Source organism: Cherax quadricarinatus, chromosome 66, assembly GCF_038502225.1.
Source record: "Cherax quadricarinatus isolate ZL_2023a chromosome 66, ASM3850222v1, whole genome shotgun sequence".
NCBI classification, from domain to species: domain Eukaryota; kingdom Metazoa; phylum Arthropoda; class Malacostraca; order Decapoda; family Parastacidae; genus Cherax; species Cherax quadricarinatus.
The window spans coordinates 15,582,923-15,601,298 of NC_091357.1; the positions used below are offsets into that span (position 1 = coordinate 15,582,923).

The 18,376-nt window shown below is 43.5% G+C and overlaps 1 protein-coding gene and 1 long non-coding RNA gene across 3 annotated transcripts in view; one reads left to right on the forward strand and one right to left on the reverse strand.

The window, feature by feature from the left end:
* The window catches only part of Spt7, a 57,500-nt gene extending 43,872 nt beyond the window's left edge, over positions 1-13,628 (reverse strand). The window contains exons 1-2 of one of the 2 annotated variants that reach the window (XM_070099128.1): positions 13,529-13,628; positions 12,840-13,001 (exon numbers count right to left, since the gene is read on the reverse strand). The gene's annotated coding sequence lies outside the window, so the exon portion shown is untranslated. Of the gene's footprint in view, positions 1-8,281; positions 8,399-12,839; positions 13,002-13,528 lie in introns of those variants that run through there. The other variant, XM_070099127.1, reaches the window with a different exon arrangement.
* LOC138854664 (uncharacterized) lies at positions 8,300-8,936 on the forward strand. The gene is made up of 2 exons (XR_011393865.1): positions 8,300-8,432; positions 8,582-8,936. It is a non-coding gene; the product is annotated as an uncharacterized lncRNA (long non-coding RNA).
* Positions 13,629-18,376: the final 4,748 nt, after the last annotated feature.

Below are 18,376 nucleotides of genomic sequence, written 5' to 3' on the forward strand. Positions count from 1 at the left end.
TCGCCAGCAATTTCTACACTGTTGCAGTGTAGGGATCACCTTTCGAACTTGTAACCGATGTCCTGCTACATAAACTGAGGATGGGAGTTCACAGCTGTCAAAAGTTAAACGAGCCACATTGCTAGGGTATCGTCTCCGCCCGCTGGCAGGAAGAACGCAAGTGTCTACCTTGAGGATTGGGAGATCTTGGAGTTCCAGCTGTTCAAGAATGTCAGTGCCACATGTCTGGAAATTTTGTTGAACTATGGTATGGGGCAGAATGACGGTACCACTACAAGAATTGAGGGAATGATGCTTTTCAATAGTTACAGGAACAGTATCGATATGGGAAAGACGAGAAAGCTCATGAGCCTGGGTAGCATTCTGTACGGTGATGATGCGCATACCGCTCTTAAGAGCATGAAAAGAAATATCTTTACCAACATGGCGTAGGAGTGCCTTGCCAATACTGTGGTCAGAAAGATAGGCAGTAGAGGAAGTCGGTCGTAAAGTGAAGAATTTAGTCCATTGTGCAGTCTGAAACTGAGCGTGGAAAGGTAGTGAAGGACATGTCGATCTTTTCTGAGAAGAACGAGAAGGTGGAGAAGTATCATCAGCAGGTAATTGTCGTTGGCGTTTAGGCATGGGACCAGAGTTGGTCCGACGTGGAACAGGTCGGCGATTCGAAAATTGCCGCACCGTAGAGGGAGAGGCCGGAAGCATAGTCAGAGGAGAGCGAAGGTCAGATAAATCGAAGGAGTCCGTCGAGGTCTGAGTACCTGAAGCGGGTGAGGAAACAGCACCGGCAAGAGGTACAGAGGCATGAGGAGTGTCCGAAGAGTGGTCCAAAGGCGAGGCGGGGTCAGAACAGGGTGCGGTATCAAGAAGGGGCCCGGGGGTAGCAGGTTCATGGACTAGGGCTGCCATGGTTAGGTTACTTTTCTTTTTGCTTTAAGAAGAAAAGAAAGAAAAGAAAAAAATAAAAAAAAGAATAAAAAAAGGGGGGACCGGGGAGGGATAGTTCCTAGGAGGAATGAAAGGGTCAGAAATCTCCCTCTGCGCCCAAGAGGACCTCAGCACCGCAAGTAGCGCAGATGCAGCATGGAACCCATGCCATACCCTACCCATCATGCCAGTAAACCGGCAATCCGGGATAGCAACCTCACATCTGCCGAGCTACCTCTGTGGACAAAAGAGAGGGCGGCCGGAAATCCACCACAAAGCATACCTCTTTCGGCCACCACCCCCGGAATCCGAAAGGTGGCTTCCAGAGATACACCCGTCGCCCGAGAGACACCCAAAGCCACCCTCCGGGATACCAGAGAGGGATCGGGACATCCCCAGGCAATCCAGATCCCACGGAAAACTACACCACCACCAAGAACCTCAACGGAATGGGATGGACCCCGGTACCCTTTCCCCTACCTAGGAACTAGCGTGCCTGTGGGAAGAGAAAAAAAAAAAAGGCCAAAAAGGAAGGGCAAAAGGGAGGGGTGGGGAGGAGGAGGAGGAGGAAAGGAAAAAGGGGAGGATGGGATAGGGAATGGGGGATTGGGGGGTAATTAGGTTCGGTCTGAGGAAGGAGACCGACAGGTCTAATTCCTCAGACCAAGAGCCTCTTCACCATGCCAAGGAGCCCCCCTTGAAGAGGAGGCGAGTACAGGCCTAGCTGACATCAATAATACACTGCTATATAGAAAGCCCCTTGTTATGCGGAGCATTTCAGGCAAATTAGGTCAGTTTTGTCCCAGGATCACTTACTCCTTAGCTTTCAGTGTCAGCGTGCCTCGTTGTGCTCCCGGTTTTCTGGTGTTTTCACGGTCGCTCTTACGTGCTAGAACTTTAATTTGTGTCATCAATCCTATACGATACATCCCTCTAGCACCTGGAACCAATCTTGGGCGGAAAACATTATATACTGAGTAAAAAAAAGGAGAATTGTGTGCACTACCTAGCAGAGTTTACTGCCAGAGGGGAATCATAGGCCTGGTCCCGTGTGAAAAAATAATAATATTTGAACTTTGTGTCAGAGGAAAGAAAGTCTCCCTGAAAGCATTGAGTATACATAGTGTATAGTGTATACTACAGTGGCTCCCTAGTATATTGATGATAAAGGCTAAAGTGTCATTTGAAAACAGGTGAATTTGTAAATGAAGTGATAAGCCTATAGAGGCAGGTGCCAGAAGTCGCCAGAAACTTACCACAGGTCAGCTGTTTTTAATAATCTTCCTGGCCTGCTAGTGTACTCGCATATAATCTAGTGATACCAGTGAATAGCAGAATACAGTGTTGTAGTAGCAACTAACCAGTATTATAATGGTACTTAGTGGAGTGGAGTGACTTTCATTAGTTTCTTTTTCTTGAAATACCAGACGTTACTGTGAATTTCATATAACCTGTAGTTACCAGCGGTCGCAATATACACAACGAGAAGCAATTATTACTACAGAAAAAGCGCCCTTCCTCCAAAATTTGCACCAGTCAACTATAGTGATAATATAGCATTTATTGTGGTGGAGACGGAAAAAAAAAAATAGAGAAGCTAGATACAGCGATTGATAAACAAGGGTGGAGGCTCGACCGTTCGTCATTGTAGGAGTGCCAGCAGTCACCGGCTCTTCAACACGCAAGTTATACTTTTGTATCAATCAAATCACATATTACTCGGGTAGATAATTTCCAGTAGATCCTTCATGTGTTAGCTCAAATCACCGACCAGTATGGTTTAAATAAGTGACCCACTGATCAGATCAGATAGACTGGTCCGAACCCTTGACTGGTCCGAACCCTGGACTGGTTTCAAACGGTTTCGTTGTGCACCACCTAGCAGGTTATTAATAGAATATTCAAGAGGTTGCTAGTAGAATTGCAGTAAATCAACCATTCAAATCATTATGAAGCTGTGTGTAGTCTGTGGTCAGTCAAACAAACGGGCTTCCACATCCATAAATTGTCATTTCTGTGGAAATTGGTGTCACGCCCCTTGTGCAGATATCCAAGAACTAGCTACAAGCAGTATTAAAACAGGGAAGTGTTTTTGGGTATGCCCAAATGAGATAAATCTGTGGACTAAAATCACAAGGGTATTAAAAGAGGTCAACATCAAAGCTGCTTTCATAGAAAACCTGGAAGCTTTCTACAACAGATGGGAACATAAAAAGTCCGGGCTGAATGGTACTGCCCTTGATACTGGCCATGTAGTCAGAAACTGTAAGGCTGGAGATGATGTCCTGGTAGTCAGTAAATGGGGGGCTGATAGTGCTGTCCTGGGAGACAGTAATGGGGAAGCTGGAGGTGCTGTCCTGGGAGACAGTAATAGTGAAGCTGGAGGTGCTGTCCTGGGAGACAGTAATGGTGAAGCTGGAGATGCTGTCCTGGGAGACAGTAATGGGGAAGCTGGAGATGCTGTCCTGGGAGACAGTAATGGTGAAGCTGGAGATTTTGTCCAGGTAGTCGGGAATTATACGCAGGAAGGAATACATATAAATGACCTCATAGGGGACAGGAGCCATAGTAGGGAAACAAGTGTAGTCAAAGATAAGATAAAACCAATATTGCAAACTAGAAATACCGCAGGAAATAGCAAACAAGAGGACTCCACTAGCAATAGTGAGGATATATTACCAAAAACAACTGGTGGGAGCTCCATTGTTGGTGCTAGGGAGGATAGAAGTAAGACAGGGAAACATGCACCAACAGGGAATACAGTCACAGAAACCCAAGGCAAACGGAAACCAAGCCTGTGCACATACTATGCACTCGGTATCTGCTGGCATGGGAAATCTGGAAAAACAGATGGGACGTGCAACTATGACCACCCTAGGAAATGCCATGCCCATATGACAACAGGAAAATGCAAACTCCCTTCCTGTAAGCTTTTTCACCCTGAACTGTGTACCTCTTCAGTACAGGAAAGACTGTGCTATAACTTAAATTGCCAGGCATACCATCTAAAGGGGACAAAAAGATACAAAACATCCAGGCCATGGGAAAACCTGGGTAGCCACAGCCACTCAAGAGGGAGAGGTTTTTTAGTGCCAGGAAGGAAAAAAAACTGGCAGGAAATGGCAGAAATCGTACACCAAATCCAGTCATTCCTGGAGTGGAACCACAGTCGATGGCCTCCACTCCAAACCAACAGATACAGATACTAATGCCGGAAAAAAAATCCCCCCCCAGTACCAACAATACCACCAGTCCGATAACATTCTTCTTTGCAAATATACAGGGTCTAAAGCCAGCAACAAACAACAAAATACCTTTCATCCGTGGACTGCTTGCAGAGGCAAAGGCAATGTTCGCGGCTTTCACTGAGACCCACATAAAGGATCACTTGGACAACGAAATATGGATCCCAGGTTACAACCTATACAGATGTGACAGAGTGAACAGGCAAAAGGGGGGGGTTGGCCTGTACATTGCAGAGTCACTTGTTTGCACAGAACTCCTAAATGCCTCAAATGATGTAGTGGAAGTTTTAGCAGTAAAGGTCGAGAACCAAAACCTAGTCATTGTGATAGTCTACAAGCCTCCGGATGCAACATCCCAGCAATTCCAGGAACAGCTGTTAAAAATTGACCACTGTCTGGAAAACCTTCCAGCTCCTGCACCCAACATCTTGCTCCTGGGGGATTTCAACTTAAGGCACCTAAAATGGAGGAATATAGCAAATAATATTGTTGCAGTAATAACACCAGGAGGCAGCTCTGATGAAAACTCACTCACGCGAGCTTTTAAATCTCTGCACAAAATTCAATTTAAACCAGCAAATAATAGAGCCTACTAGACTGGAGAATACACTAGACCTCATCTTCACTAACAATGATGATCTGATAAGAAATATCACCATATCAAAAACAATATACTCAGATCACAACATAATTGAGGTTCAGTCATGTATGCGCGGAGCCCCAGACCGACATAATGAGATTAGTCACGAGGGAGCATTCACCAAATTCAACTTCAATAACAAAAACATAAAGTGGGACCAAGTAAACCAAGTCCTAACCGATATAAGCTGGGAAGATATACTAAGCAACACAGACCCCAACTTATGCCTAGAACAGATTAACTCGGTGGCACTCGATGTATGCACAAGGCTTATTCCTCTAAGAAAAAGGAGGAGTAGATGTAAAACAGAAAGAGACAGGCGCTCCCTTTACAGGCGACGGAAAAGAATAACAGAGCGGCTAAAAGAGGTCAATATATCTGAAATGCGTAGGGAGACACTGGTCAGAGAAATAGCAAGCATCGAACTTAAGCTAAAAGAATCCTTTAGGAGTCAGGAATCGCGGGAAGAACTAAAAGCCATAAATGAAATCGAAAGAAACCCAAAGTATTTCTTCTCCTATGCCAAATCAAAATCGAGAACAACGTCCAGTATTGGGCCCCTACTTAAACAAGATGGGTCCTACACAGATGACAGCAAGGAAATGAGTGAGCTACTCAAGTCCCAATATGACTCAGTTTTTAGCAAGCCGCTAACCAGACTGAGAGTCGAAGATCAAAATGAATTTTTTATGAGAGAGCCACAAAATTTGATTAACACAAGCCTATCCGATGTTATCCTGACGCCAAATGACTTCGAACAGGCGATAAATGACATGCCCATGCACTCTGCCCCAGGGCCAGACTCATGGAACTCTGTGTTCATCAAGAACTGCAAGAAGCCCCTATCACGAGCCTTTTCCATCCTATGGAGAGGGAGCATGGACACGGGGGTCGTCCCACAGTTACTAAAAACAACAGACATAGCCCCACTCCACAAAGGGGGCAGTAAAGCAACAGCAAAGAACTACAGACCAATAGCACTAACATCCCATATCATAAAAATCTTTGAAAGGGTCCTAAGAAGCAAGATCACCACGCATCTAGAAACCCATCAGTTACACAACCCAGGGCAACATGGGTTTAGAACAGGTCGCTCCTGTCTGTCTCAACTATTGGACCACTACGACAAGGTCCAAAATGCACTAGAAGACAAAAAGAATGCAGATGTAATATATACAGACTTTGCAAAAGCCTTTGACAAGTGTGACCATGGCGTAATAGCGCACAAAATGCGTGCTAAAGGAATAACAGGAAAAGTCGGTCGATGGATCTATAATTTCCTCACTAACAGAACACAGAGAGTAGTCGTCAACAGAGTAAAGTCCGAGGCAGCTATGGTGAAAAGCTCTGTTCCACAAGGCACAGTACTCGCTCCCATCTTGTTCCTCATCCTTATATCCGACATAGACAAGGATGTCAGCCACAGCACCGTGTCTTCCTTTGCAGATGACACCCGAATCTGCATGACAGTGTCTTCCATTGCAGACACTGCAAAGCTCCAGGCAGACATCAACCAAATCTTTCAGTGGGCTGCAGAAAACAATATGAAGTTCAACGATGAGAAATTTCAATTACTCAGATATGGTAAACATGAGGAAATTAAATCTTCATCAGAGTACAAAACAAATTCTGGCCACAAAATAGAGCGAAACACCAACGTCAAAGACCTGGGAGTGATCATGTCGGAGGATCTCACCTTCAAGGACCATAACATTGTATCAATCGCATCTGCTAGAAAAATGACAGGATGGATAATGAGAACCTTCAAAACTAGGGAGGCCAAGCCCATGATGACACTCTTCAGGTCACTTGTTCTATCTAGGCTGGAATATTGCTGCACACTAACAGCACCTTTCAAGGCAGGTGAAATTGCCGACCTAGAAAATGTACAGAGAACTTTCACGGCGCGCATAACGGAGATAAAGCACCTCAATTATTGGGAGCGCTTGAGGTTCCTAAACCTGTATTCCCTGGAACGCAGGAGGGAGAGATACATGATTATATACACCTGGAAAATCCTAGAGGGACTAGTACCGAACTTGCACACGAAAATCACTCACTACGAAAGCAAAAGACTTGGCAGACGATGCACCATCCCCCCAATGAAAAGCAGGGTTGTCACTAGCACGTTAAGAGACCATACAATAAGTGTCAGGGGCCCGAGACTGTTCAACTGCCTCCCAGCACACATAAGGGGGATTACCAACAGACCCCTGGCAGTCTTCAAGCTGGCACTGGACAAGCACCTAAAGTCAGTTCCGGATCAGCCGGGCTGTAGCTCGTATGTTGGTTTGCGTGCAGCCAGCAGCAACAGCCTGGTTGATCAGGCTCTGATCCACCAGGAGGCCTGGTCTCAGACCGGGCCGCGGGGGCGTTGACCCCCGGAACTCTCTCCAGGTAAACTCCAGGATGCGACCCACACCAGTCTACTAACACTCAGGTACCCCTTTTACTGATGGGGAACAGACCAACCAGTGTAAGGAAACAGTATGTCATGGAAAATTCTGTTGTCAGCTTGGAAAAGAAGGATTTCCAAAGAATCAAGCGAAATAAATGCTGCGGTCTTGACAAAGACAAAATATTTCTTTGCTTCCATTGTGGAAAATATAGAAACTATTAATGAAGAACCAGTACCACTACCAGATGATGTTTCTTCTGGAGAACTTACCCGCATTCCCAAGTATATCTGCAAAAAATAAAAAGAACATACCAAGGCGATGAACCACCACAACCACATTCTACAGATACTTCAGTAAACAGGAACAGTGAAGCCCCACCATGTGATTTAGACCCAGCCATGTGGTTTCCTGTCAGGGGAAAGCATGTGTCCTTTTGGTCAACTGTCACCATATACAGATACCGAAAGTGTGACACCAAAGATATAAATATACACACATCGGTAATTATTAGTGTAGATGGAATATATTACAAACTGAAAATTATAGTCTGTTGCTCTTAAAGTCAATAAAATTGAGAAAAATAAAATCAGTCTTCGAAACCTAATTTTTTTTTTCGAAAACTGCTGTTTATCATTCATTTTAGTTCATTTGTTATTTGTAATTCAATTCAATTTCTATGTTGAGGGTCTCCCCTCCAAAAGTGTAAATCCGGACCTGATCAAAACTAAGCACTAAACCCACAAGAGATGTCAAAATACGTAAGCCCAACATCAAGGAGACGGTTTTCAACTTGAGTTCATGGACATTGTTCATTAGAATTACGAGTGTCTTTGGGCTATTGTCCAGGGCGTTTCAAATATCAAGCTTCAAGCCACGTTAACACAGTAACAAGACTGTGTTAGTCCCTTAGTAATTACCAAGTGACAACCATACCCCGTACTCCCCTCCCCATCATCCTCCCACCAGTAACAACTAATTACTCACCCCCAACCCCCTCCACCAGCAGCCAACCCCTGACCCTTCCCCTAACAACCTTCCCCCTCCCCACAACAACCACTGACGTCATCACCCACCCTCCTCCAGGTCAATGGCGCCATTTAGCCATGGAGGTCCAGAATAGTGGCGCCACTAGTCACTCCTCTGCCATCCACCACACCAACACCTTCAGCTCTTCCAGTGCCATAAAATCTGTAATTTAAAAAAAAATTGTACTCCAATTTCATGGTAATTTTTGATAGATCAGCTTTGAAAATATTTTAGCAATTTTTGTTTCTACAAAATATTGAAGGAAACAGTCTAAATAGTAAGAATTCAAACTGTTGTTTACTGCAGTTCATTAATAATCTAATATGTCCATACTTTTACCTTTGCAGACATTGTTTTGGGGTGTTGCTGCTGGTGATCTCTGAAGACTTACAGCTGCACACATGGACTTCACCATACAACAGCAGCTGCACACAACATGGACTTCACCATACAACAGCAGCTGCACACAACATGGACTTCACCATACAACAGCAGCTGCACACATGGACTTCACCATACAACAGCAGCTGCACACATGGACTTCACCATACAACAGCAGCTGCACACATGGACTTCACCATACAACAGCAGCTGCACACATGGACTTCACCACATCGCAGCAGCTGCCCACAACATGGGGAATATCTTCAACCTACAAGATTCGATAAACTAAAGATCATTAAATAAAATGTAGTAAGTAAATTGTCTTTCTTTGCTGTGATAAATGTTCAAGGAACACGCCACAAAGGTGTTCAAGGAACATGAAAGAAATAGAGGGGAAATAACTGAGAAAAACCTCAGCTGCTGTATTTGTCAGCAGGACATCATTCACACAATCCGGGAGCTTTAAGCTCGGGGGAAAAAAAAAAAATATACCTACCCCAACCCTACTAACAACAGTAGTAATGAGGCGGATAGCCTCAATACTGCCATTATTAGTAGTTTGAGGTATACATTTTTAAATTTCACGATTTTGTATTGTCAGGTGCGACACTGGGCAGTGCCCAATCATGTACGACACTATCTGCACTGCAAACTTCCGCATGCACAACAGTCTTCTAACAAAGGCTATTATGATCACCTCTTGTCTCCAATGTCCTGTCTAAGGGCCGCAGAATCCTCCTGACAAACAAAAGTTCGAGGGTAAACTCTGTAACCTACATTAGTAGGAGGTCTGGCTAGATTCTAAGGGACATTAGACGTCTATATTTAACTGGAAAAAAAAAAAACATCTTAGTGCAAGTTGACTACTTTCATCGACCTGCCCCCCCCCCCCGAGTTTACCCCCTCCCCCTCAATTCAAACTATTTTACATAAGTGCACATTTACCCAAATAAAATTTCCCCTAACTACATATTCCCCAAACTGTGTAACCCCTATGGATATGTTAGGCAATTAGGTTTGACGCTAGGAAGGGGAGCGTACTTACAAGAATTTTCAATACGATACCTTTACAAGTACAAAGGGTGTCCAAATTTAACATCAAGGTAGTTAGGAACATTAAAACATTGAGGGACGTGGAAGTGTAGGGGAAATACAAAGCACACTAACTGGGTTATCTAACTAGTGTTGGTTGTTAGTCTAGAGGCCTGCCGTATACCAGTTTCCTAACGCGCACTACTATGCTAGCCTGAATTCATAACCTGCCAGTTATAGCTGGCATCCTAGGCACAACCTGAGAACCACTAACCCAGCAGGGTTAATAATCCTATTCCCACTAATACCAATTAAATCAGCCCCCTAAATATACTCATCATCACTCATCAGATGTTAGTGAATCATTTCTGCCGACTAACACTTAACTTCAAATCACAGGTTTTCATCATTAACGTCTGCTGGCAGAAGCGTTAGACTTCACTACTTACAAACTCTCTAACCAACTGCAATTCTGAACGCTAATACTTTTACATTCATAGGAACGTGAACGCCTCTTAAATTTTCCAAAATAATGAAAATGTATAAAGTTAAATACTGATTCATTAAATTTGCACAGTTTGGCCAAAGGCATAAAATACGTAGAACACCCACCGCAACCACTACCCAAAGCCCGAAACCCACCAACATCCCTACAGAAACCACGTGCAATAACAGATTCCACACAGCTTCTGAAGGTCGTTGGTGGGTTCCAAGGCCCACAGTTCTACGTAACTTATGCCTTCGGGGGAGATTACTCTCCCCTGCTATATGCATTCATAATGCATATAGCAGATTCTCCAGTTACATTCTTAATCTAAATACATGAAACTACTTACAATACACTTATGGAAACCAGCAAGTTTTTTTTTAGTTTAATATGTTTATTATGCATGCAATGGAGAAGCAATTCGAGACGATCTTTCGGTTTCTCTGGGACGAGTATCAAGTCAGACCATAGGTCAAAAAATACGAGACCACAAGGCCACAAAAAAACATGGAGAGGGGAGGTGAAATTACAAAGGACGTCAGGCGAGCAAGTTACAAAAAACAGCAGCAGTGGTACAGACAGTAGTAATACTAACAATAGTAGCATAGATAGCACTGGTAAGATTTGTGGTAATACCAATGGTGGTAGTGATAATGCTAATAGTGGTAGTATTAGTACTAGTCATAACAGAAGTGCTGGTAGTCAGTCTTGCAGTAAGTCCTGGTAGTAGCGGAGGTAGTAGTAACATTAATACTAGTAATAGTAACAACATTCGTAGCTGAAAGTGTTAGCACAAAAAACAGTGGGGAAATTGCGACACGTTAGCCTTCACTAATAAAGTTCAACAGGAGCTTACAATAGGCATGAAAAGAAACTCCAGTGTTCCTGTTGGCCAATGCTAGATAAGAAATTAGAAAAAAAAATCTGGCTAAAAGACCGAATATCAAGATTGGAGGGTAGAGCTCGAGCGAAACATTTTATGAATAATGATACCTGTCACAATGTCTCTTACTAACCTAGTATTGTACACCATTTATAATGTGAAAACATAAAACAACTAATTTGCAGAGCAGTGGCGGCGCAAGGGGGAATGAAGGGAGGTAAAGGCAAGATCAAGGGGGCCTACAAAGTAGACAAAGTCGAGTCGGGTCTACAAAGTCTCTGTAAATATTTACTGTATAACCCAATTTCAAAGCAAATGCTCCCCCCCCCCCCCAAGACGCTCTAATACAGACTCTGGAGTCGTTAAGGGCTAAACCCACAAGGCTATACTACTGAAAATATTTTTGGGACTTCAAAGCATAAAATTACTTGACCAGGCCTTCTACAACCCTACTGAAAATAAGATGTGGTTAATTCCACATTTGAGTAGATATTATTGATTTTTTGGGATATAATATATCCTGCCTAAGGAAAATTTATCCCGTCATGTGAAGCTAAAACTTTGGCTGTGTAGTTTTAAAAATAGGCTAGACAAATTTGTGGTTGAGAGTTGGACCTGCCTAACATGGGTCAATAGGCTTGTTTCGTGCTCCTATATTGTGTCTTAAAACCCTTTACCAGGCCTGGGAAAGGGTAATTACCCCTTTACCAGGAGTGGAAAAGGGTAATTACCCCTCTCCAAGCCTGGTAAAGGTTTAATGGATATGCTTGGTTTAATAGGCTTTCCTTACACCCGGCATCAAGACCGCTGCAATTATTCTCACTACACTAAACTATCTCAGTATTATTATTAGCCCGATAGATTAACAGAATACACAATTAAGTCAGGATGACATCAAAGACATTTTTATTAGGGTATTTATACTCCCCTAGGATGCGACCCCTACCAGTAAGCCTGCTACAGTGTTCCTTCTTTATGTGAACAGTGCCAATGGATATAAGGGAACATGCCCATTTGTGCCCGGGATCGAATCTCGGTTCTTCAGTTGACGCCACTCCCAACTGTGCCATGATACATCACCGACACATTTCATCTCTGCTTCCTACAATCTTGCAGGATGGTTATAGACTGCATAATGAATATATTACACAAACTAAAACTTCCTAAAACCTAATCAGTGTCACTAGCACGTTAAGAGACCATACAATAAGTGTCAGGGGCCCGAGACTGTTCAACTGCCTCCCAGCATACATAAGGGAGATTACCAACAGACCCCTGGCAGTCTTCAAGCTGGCACTGGACAAGCACCTAAAGTCGGTTCCTGACCAGCCGGGCTGTGGCTCGTACGTTGGTTTGCGTGCAGCCAGCAGCAACAGCCTGGTTGATCAAGCTCTGATCCACCAGAAGGCCTGGTCACAGACCGGGCCGCGGGGGCGTTGACCCCCGGAACTATCTCCAGGTAAACTCCAGTCTTCAATTCTAAGCTGTACAACAAATTTCTCCAATTTTTATTTCCACCCCATTCAAGGTAACCTATAGAATACATTCCTCATTAATTCCTGGCCAGACATTTCATCTCTGGTCGGGAGATAAGCCAATAATTCCCACTAAGCTACTTTTGATATCAATTGCTTACAATCTTTCCTATACTCTCCCCTGGTCACAGACCGGGCCGCGGGGGCATTGACCCCCGAAACTCTCTCCAGGTAAACTCTCTCTCCAGGTAAACCACCTTCCCACCTAATACAATTACTACCTCAATAACCAAACTTTAGTGGACTTATAACCTGAAAATACCTTACAAGTGAGCCCTGCTCACCTCTAAAGACGTCTCCAACTGCTGCATCGCCATATAACACTAAATGTTATAGGTCAGACCATTTACTAGTGTGGTTGTCTCCACCACTCAGACTGGTCAAAGTTGTCGTGTTGATCAATGTTGCGGTAGAGACAGCCAGACACAGCAATCCTGTTACCAGACCTGAAACAAAACACATTCACATTATAACCGTAACATTTCTTACATTTACAGGCAAACATTACCATGTAATATAAACTAATAACATTACTGACTGATATGCCCATTAATGTTTAACAGTAAAGCTATCCTTTTCTTTAATAAACATTTCTTTCACATAAATCTGATGATTAACAATTTGGTTACATGGAAGTCTATCTGGATCACAAGGCGCAAGTTCCTTGGATCAAGAAACCTTCACTAACTTATTTTTCAATAATGGAAAAAAATAGCCCAGAACTGGATACACAATTATGAGTTATGTAATGATTAGTGTGAGTTATTGTTTGATCAGAGGAAGAGGAGTATCTCCAGTTCCTCGCATCAAAACCCCTCCACTAAAGTCAATCACCCCTCTAAAACATTAGACCCACAAAGAAAATTAAGACTTAAAATATTAATAAATTGGTGACCAAACTGGTGGTGGGGACCAGGAGCTGCAGCTCAACTCTGCTGTTGTACTGACAAATACGTCACCAGACAATACTTACGTTATTTAGGTGTATTAAATGGATGAGGAAGCGGTAAAGCCGGCGGGGTAGGGGGGGGGGGCAGGAGACGGAGCAACACGTCTCTTCTGTACAACCACTGAAGTTCAACTGACCTTCAGTGCCCTTGAGGTTGGTCACTGTCCTGACCTTCTATAACACCATCACTGATAACCTGACTGACTCTCATTACCACCACTAGATGGCACTACTACACCCTCACTATCAGTACTACTCATGGTGGAGCGCTCAACCTGTGGGGGTCATGGACCACCTGGTAGGCTAAGTTCACTCCCAGGTGGCATTGATCACATTCCTTGGGTCAAGAGACCCTCACCACCACCTTCACGGAACCTCTCAAGGCCACCACTCCCACCAGGTATACTCTCTATACACGAGAGTATACCTGGAGAGGGTTTAGGGAGTCAACACCCCCGCGACCCGGTCTGTGACCAGGCCTCATGGTGGATCAGGGCCTCATCAACCAGGCTGTTACTGTTGGCCGCACGCAGAGGGAGATTACTGTACCACTACTACTCTACATGATGGTAGACTATTGTACCATTAGTAATCTACATGAGGGGAGATTATTGTACCACTAGTACTATACATGAGGGGAGATTATTGTACCACTATTACTATACATGAGGGGAGATTATTGTACCACTAGTACTATACATGAGGGGAGATTATTGTACCACTATTACTGAAAGGAGATTGTACCACTAGTACCCTACATGAGGGGAGATTATTGTACCAGTAGTACTCTGCATGAGGGGAGATTACTGTACCATTAGTACTCTACATGAGGGGAGATTATTGTACCAGTAGTACTCTGCATGAGGGGAGATTACTGTACCATTAGTACTCTACATGAGGGGAGATTACTGTACCATTAGTACTCTACATGAGGGGAGATTACTGTACCATTAGTACTCTATATGAATGGCAGATTATTTTACCACTAGTTCTACATGAAGGGCAGATTATTTTACCAAAGTTGTGCTCTTTCCCCCTAGTACTATGATTGCTTTGGTCCCCAGCCTTGACAAAATTGGTAGCAAGATATTATGGACACTGTTTGTGAGGAGTTTTATAAACTTGATTTAACTACTGATTACTGTCTTCAACATACAACATATCCAATTGTTGTAATTCATCCTAACTTACATGCTCTCCTGGATCCTGGAGTACCTGGAGTTTACCTGGAGAGAGTTCCGGGGGTCAACGCCCCCGCGGCCCGGTCTGTGACCAGGCCTCCTGGTGGATCAGAGCCTGATCAACCAGGCTGTTGCTGCTGGCTGCACGCAAACCAACGTACGAGCCACAGCCCGGCTGGTCAGGAACCGACTTTAGGTGCTTGTCCAGTGCCAGCTTGAAGACTGCCAGGGGTCTGTTGATAATCCCCCTTATGTATGCTGGGAGGCAGTTGAACAGTCTCGGGCCCCTGACACTTATTGTATGGTCTCTTAACGTGCTAGTGACACCCCTGCTTTTCATTGGGGGGATGTTGCATCGTCTGCCAAGTCTTTTGCTTTCGTAGTGAGTGATTTTCGTGTGCAAGTTCGGTACTAGTCCCTCTAGGATTTTCCAGGTGTATATAATCATGTATCTCTCCCGCCTGCGTTCCAGGGAATACAGGTTTAGGAACCTCAAGCACTCCCAGTAATTGAGGTGTTTTATCTCCGTTATGCGCGCCGTGAAGGTTCTCTGTACATTTTCTAGGTCAGCAATTTCACCTGCCTTGAAAGGTGTTGTTAGTGTGCAGCAATATTCCAGCCTAGATAGAACAAGTGACCTGAAGAGTGTCATCATGGGCTTGGCCTCCCTAGTTTTGAAGGTTCTCATTATCCATCCTGTAATTTTTCTAGCAGATGTGATTGATACAATGTTATGGTCCTTGAAGGTGAGATCCTCCGACATGATAACTCCCAGGTCTTTGACGTTGGTGTTTCGCTCTATTTTGTGGCCAGAATTTGTTTTGTACTCTGATGAAGATTTAATTTCCTCATGTTTACCATATCCGAGTAATTGAAATTTCTCATCGTTGAACTTCATATTGTTTTCTGCAGCCCACTGAAAGATTTGGCTGATGTCCGCCTGGAGCCTTGCAGTGTCTGCAATGGAAGACACTGTCATGCAGATTCTTGTGTCATCTGCAAAGGAAGACACGGTGCTGTGGCTGACATCCTTGTCTATGTCAGATATGAGGATGAGGAACAAAATGGGAGCGAGTACTGTGCCTTGTGGAACAGAGCTTTTCACCGTAGCTGTCTCGGACTTTACTCTGTTGACGACTACTCTCTGTGTTCTGTTAGTGAGGAAATTATAGATCCATCGACCGACTTTTCCTGTTATTCCTTTAGCACGCATTTTGTGCGCTATTACGCCATGGTCACACTTGTCGAAGGCTTTTGCAAAGTCTGTATATATTACATTTGCATTCTTTTTGTCTTCTAGTGCATCTAGGACCTTGTCGTAGTGATCCAATAGTTGAGACAGACAGGAGCGACCTGTTCTAAACCCATGTTGCCCTGGGTTGTGTAACTGATGGGTTTCTAGATGGGTGGTGATCTTGCTTCTTAGGACCCTTTCAAAGATTTTTATGATATGGGATGTTAGTGCTATCGGTCTGTAGTTCTTTGCTGTTGCTTTACTGCCCCCTTTGTGGAGTGGGGCTATGTCTGTTGTTTTTAGTAACTGTGGGACGACCCCCGTGTCCATGCTCCCTCTCCATAGGATGGAAAAGGCTTGTGATAGGGGCTTCTTGCTGTTCTTGATGAACACGGAGTTCCATGAGTCTGGCCCGGGGGCAGAGTGCATGGGCATGTCATTTATCGCCTGTTCGAAGTCATTTGGCGTCAGGATAACATCGGATAGGCTTGTGTTAACCAAATTTTGTGGCTCTCTCATAAAAAATTCATTTTGATCTTCGACTCTCAGTCTGGTTAGCGGCTTGCTAAAAACTGAGTCATATTGGGACTTGAGTAGCTCACTCATTTCCTTGCTGTCATCTGTGTAGGACCCATCTTGTTTAAGTAGGGGCCCAATACTGGACGTTGTTCTCGACTTTGATTTGGCATAGGAGAAGAAATACTTTGGGTTTCTTTCGATTTCATTTATGGCTTTTAGTTCTTCCCGCGATTCCTGACTCCTATAAGATTCCTTTAGCTTAAGTTCGATGCTTGCTATTTCTCTGACCAGTGTCTCCCTACGCATTTCAGATATGTTGACCTCTTTTAGCCGCTCTGTTATTCTTTTCCGTCGCCTGTAAAGGGAGCGCCTGTCTCTTTCTATTTTACATCTACTCCTACTCTACTAACTCTGATAAATAATAATTATCTTTGTTATCATTTTCTGTTATGTACACAATGAGTTACATTCAGATAAATGCAATTTTCCACAGTGATATTAAATGAACACATCTTCCATGGAGGGGTGAAATGCTCTTGTTGCCTACAGTGATACAGTTCATGCAGGTTATAAAACTTAATGCAATTGCACGTTTTCACAATCCATTTAGATCTGTGTGTATTTACCTCTAGACACTTGGTAAGATTCACTGTGACAGTGTCTGGTTCGTTTCTCAACATTCTAATACCGAGTACAGTGTTAATCTCAACAATCCTATCACTGATACTAGAAATACCAAGCTCCTTCCTCATGTTAAGAACTTTCGTAGATCTGGAACAGCCAAGAATAATCCTGAGAGCTTCATTTTGCATTAACTCCAAGGGTCGGAGAGAACTTTCTCTAGCTAATATCAACATGGGAGCAGCATAATCAATTAAGGACCATCATTCTCCCGATTCTCACATTAGCACCATAGTTGGGATTGTAGCCAGCAACAGCTTTGAGAGCATTTAGCCTAGCTTTGCATTTCTTGTTTAGTTGTGGTATAGTGGAATTGTTAAAGGGTACATCTACACCAAGATATCTGTAAGTTTTAACGTAGCTAATGATTTCACCCTGCAAATAGATGGGTGGGGGATGTCGTTTGCTTGTTAATATCTTTGTTTTAGAGGAAGATATTACGAGGCCTAGTCGATTACAAATTGCTTGAACTTCATTAAGAATGGTATTCATCTTCTTATGCCCTGTTGTATGGATCATATCATCAGCATAGCTTATAGCTATATGTTTAGGTGAGGCAGGTAGAGCATTTAGGAGAGCATTAATCAGAATATTAAATAGCATGGGACTAAGAACTCCTCCCTGCGGTGTACCTAAAGACATTTCTTTAGAATCACTTCTGAACCCTTGGTAAAGGACAGAGGATACTCTATTTGACAGGTATCCTATTATCCAGCAGAGTAAGCTACCACCAATATTCATTTTGGCTAGTTCATGTAGTATAACGGTTCTGTTCGCAATATCAAATGCAGATTTTAGATCAAGAAAAGTGGTAAAACTAGTAGAGGTGTGTGCAGTGAGAAAGGTGGAAATAAAGTTCTGCACACTTTTACCTTTCATGAACCCACAGAGGTAGGGGGAAACTTGGTGTCTGATTCTGTAGTACAGTCTGTTAAGTATCATTTTTTCAAAAGTTTTACAAAGACAACTAGTTAAGGAGATCGGCCTAAATGTATCAGGCTGTTGGGGCTTAGGGATAGGCACAATGAGACTATTGGTCCAGGAAGTAGGAAGAACGCCCTCAATGTAACTGAGATTATACAGTGCCAACAAAGGGTTATCAGGCACGTGCCTTAGAGTTCTGAGAATATCATAGGTTATACAATCCTCTCCAGGAGCAGTTGATCGACCTTTGGTTAATGCATTATCTAATTCATACTCGGTAAAGAGGCAATCACTCTCATCAATATTTTGGCTCATAAAATTAATCAGTTTCAA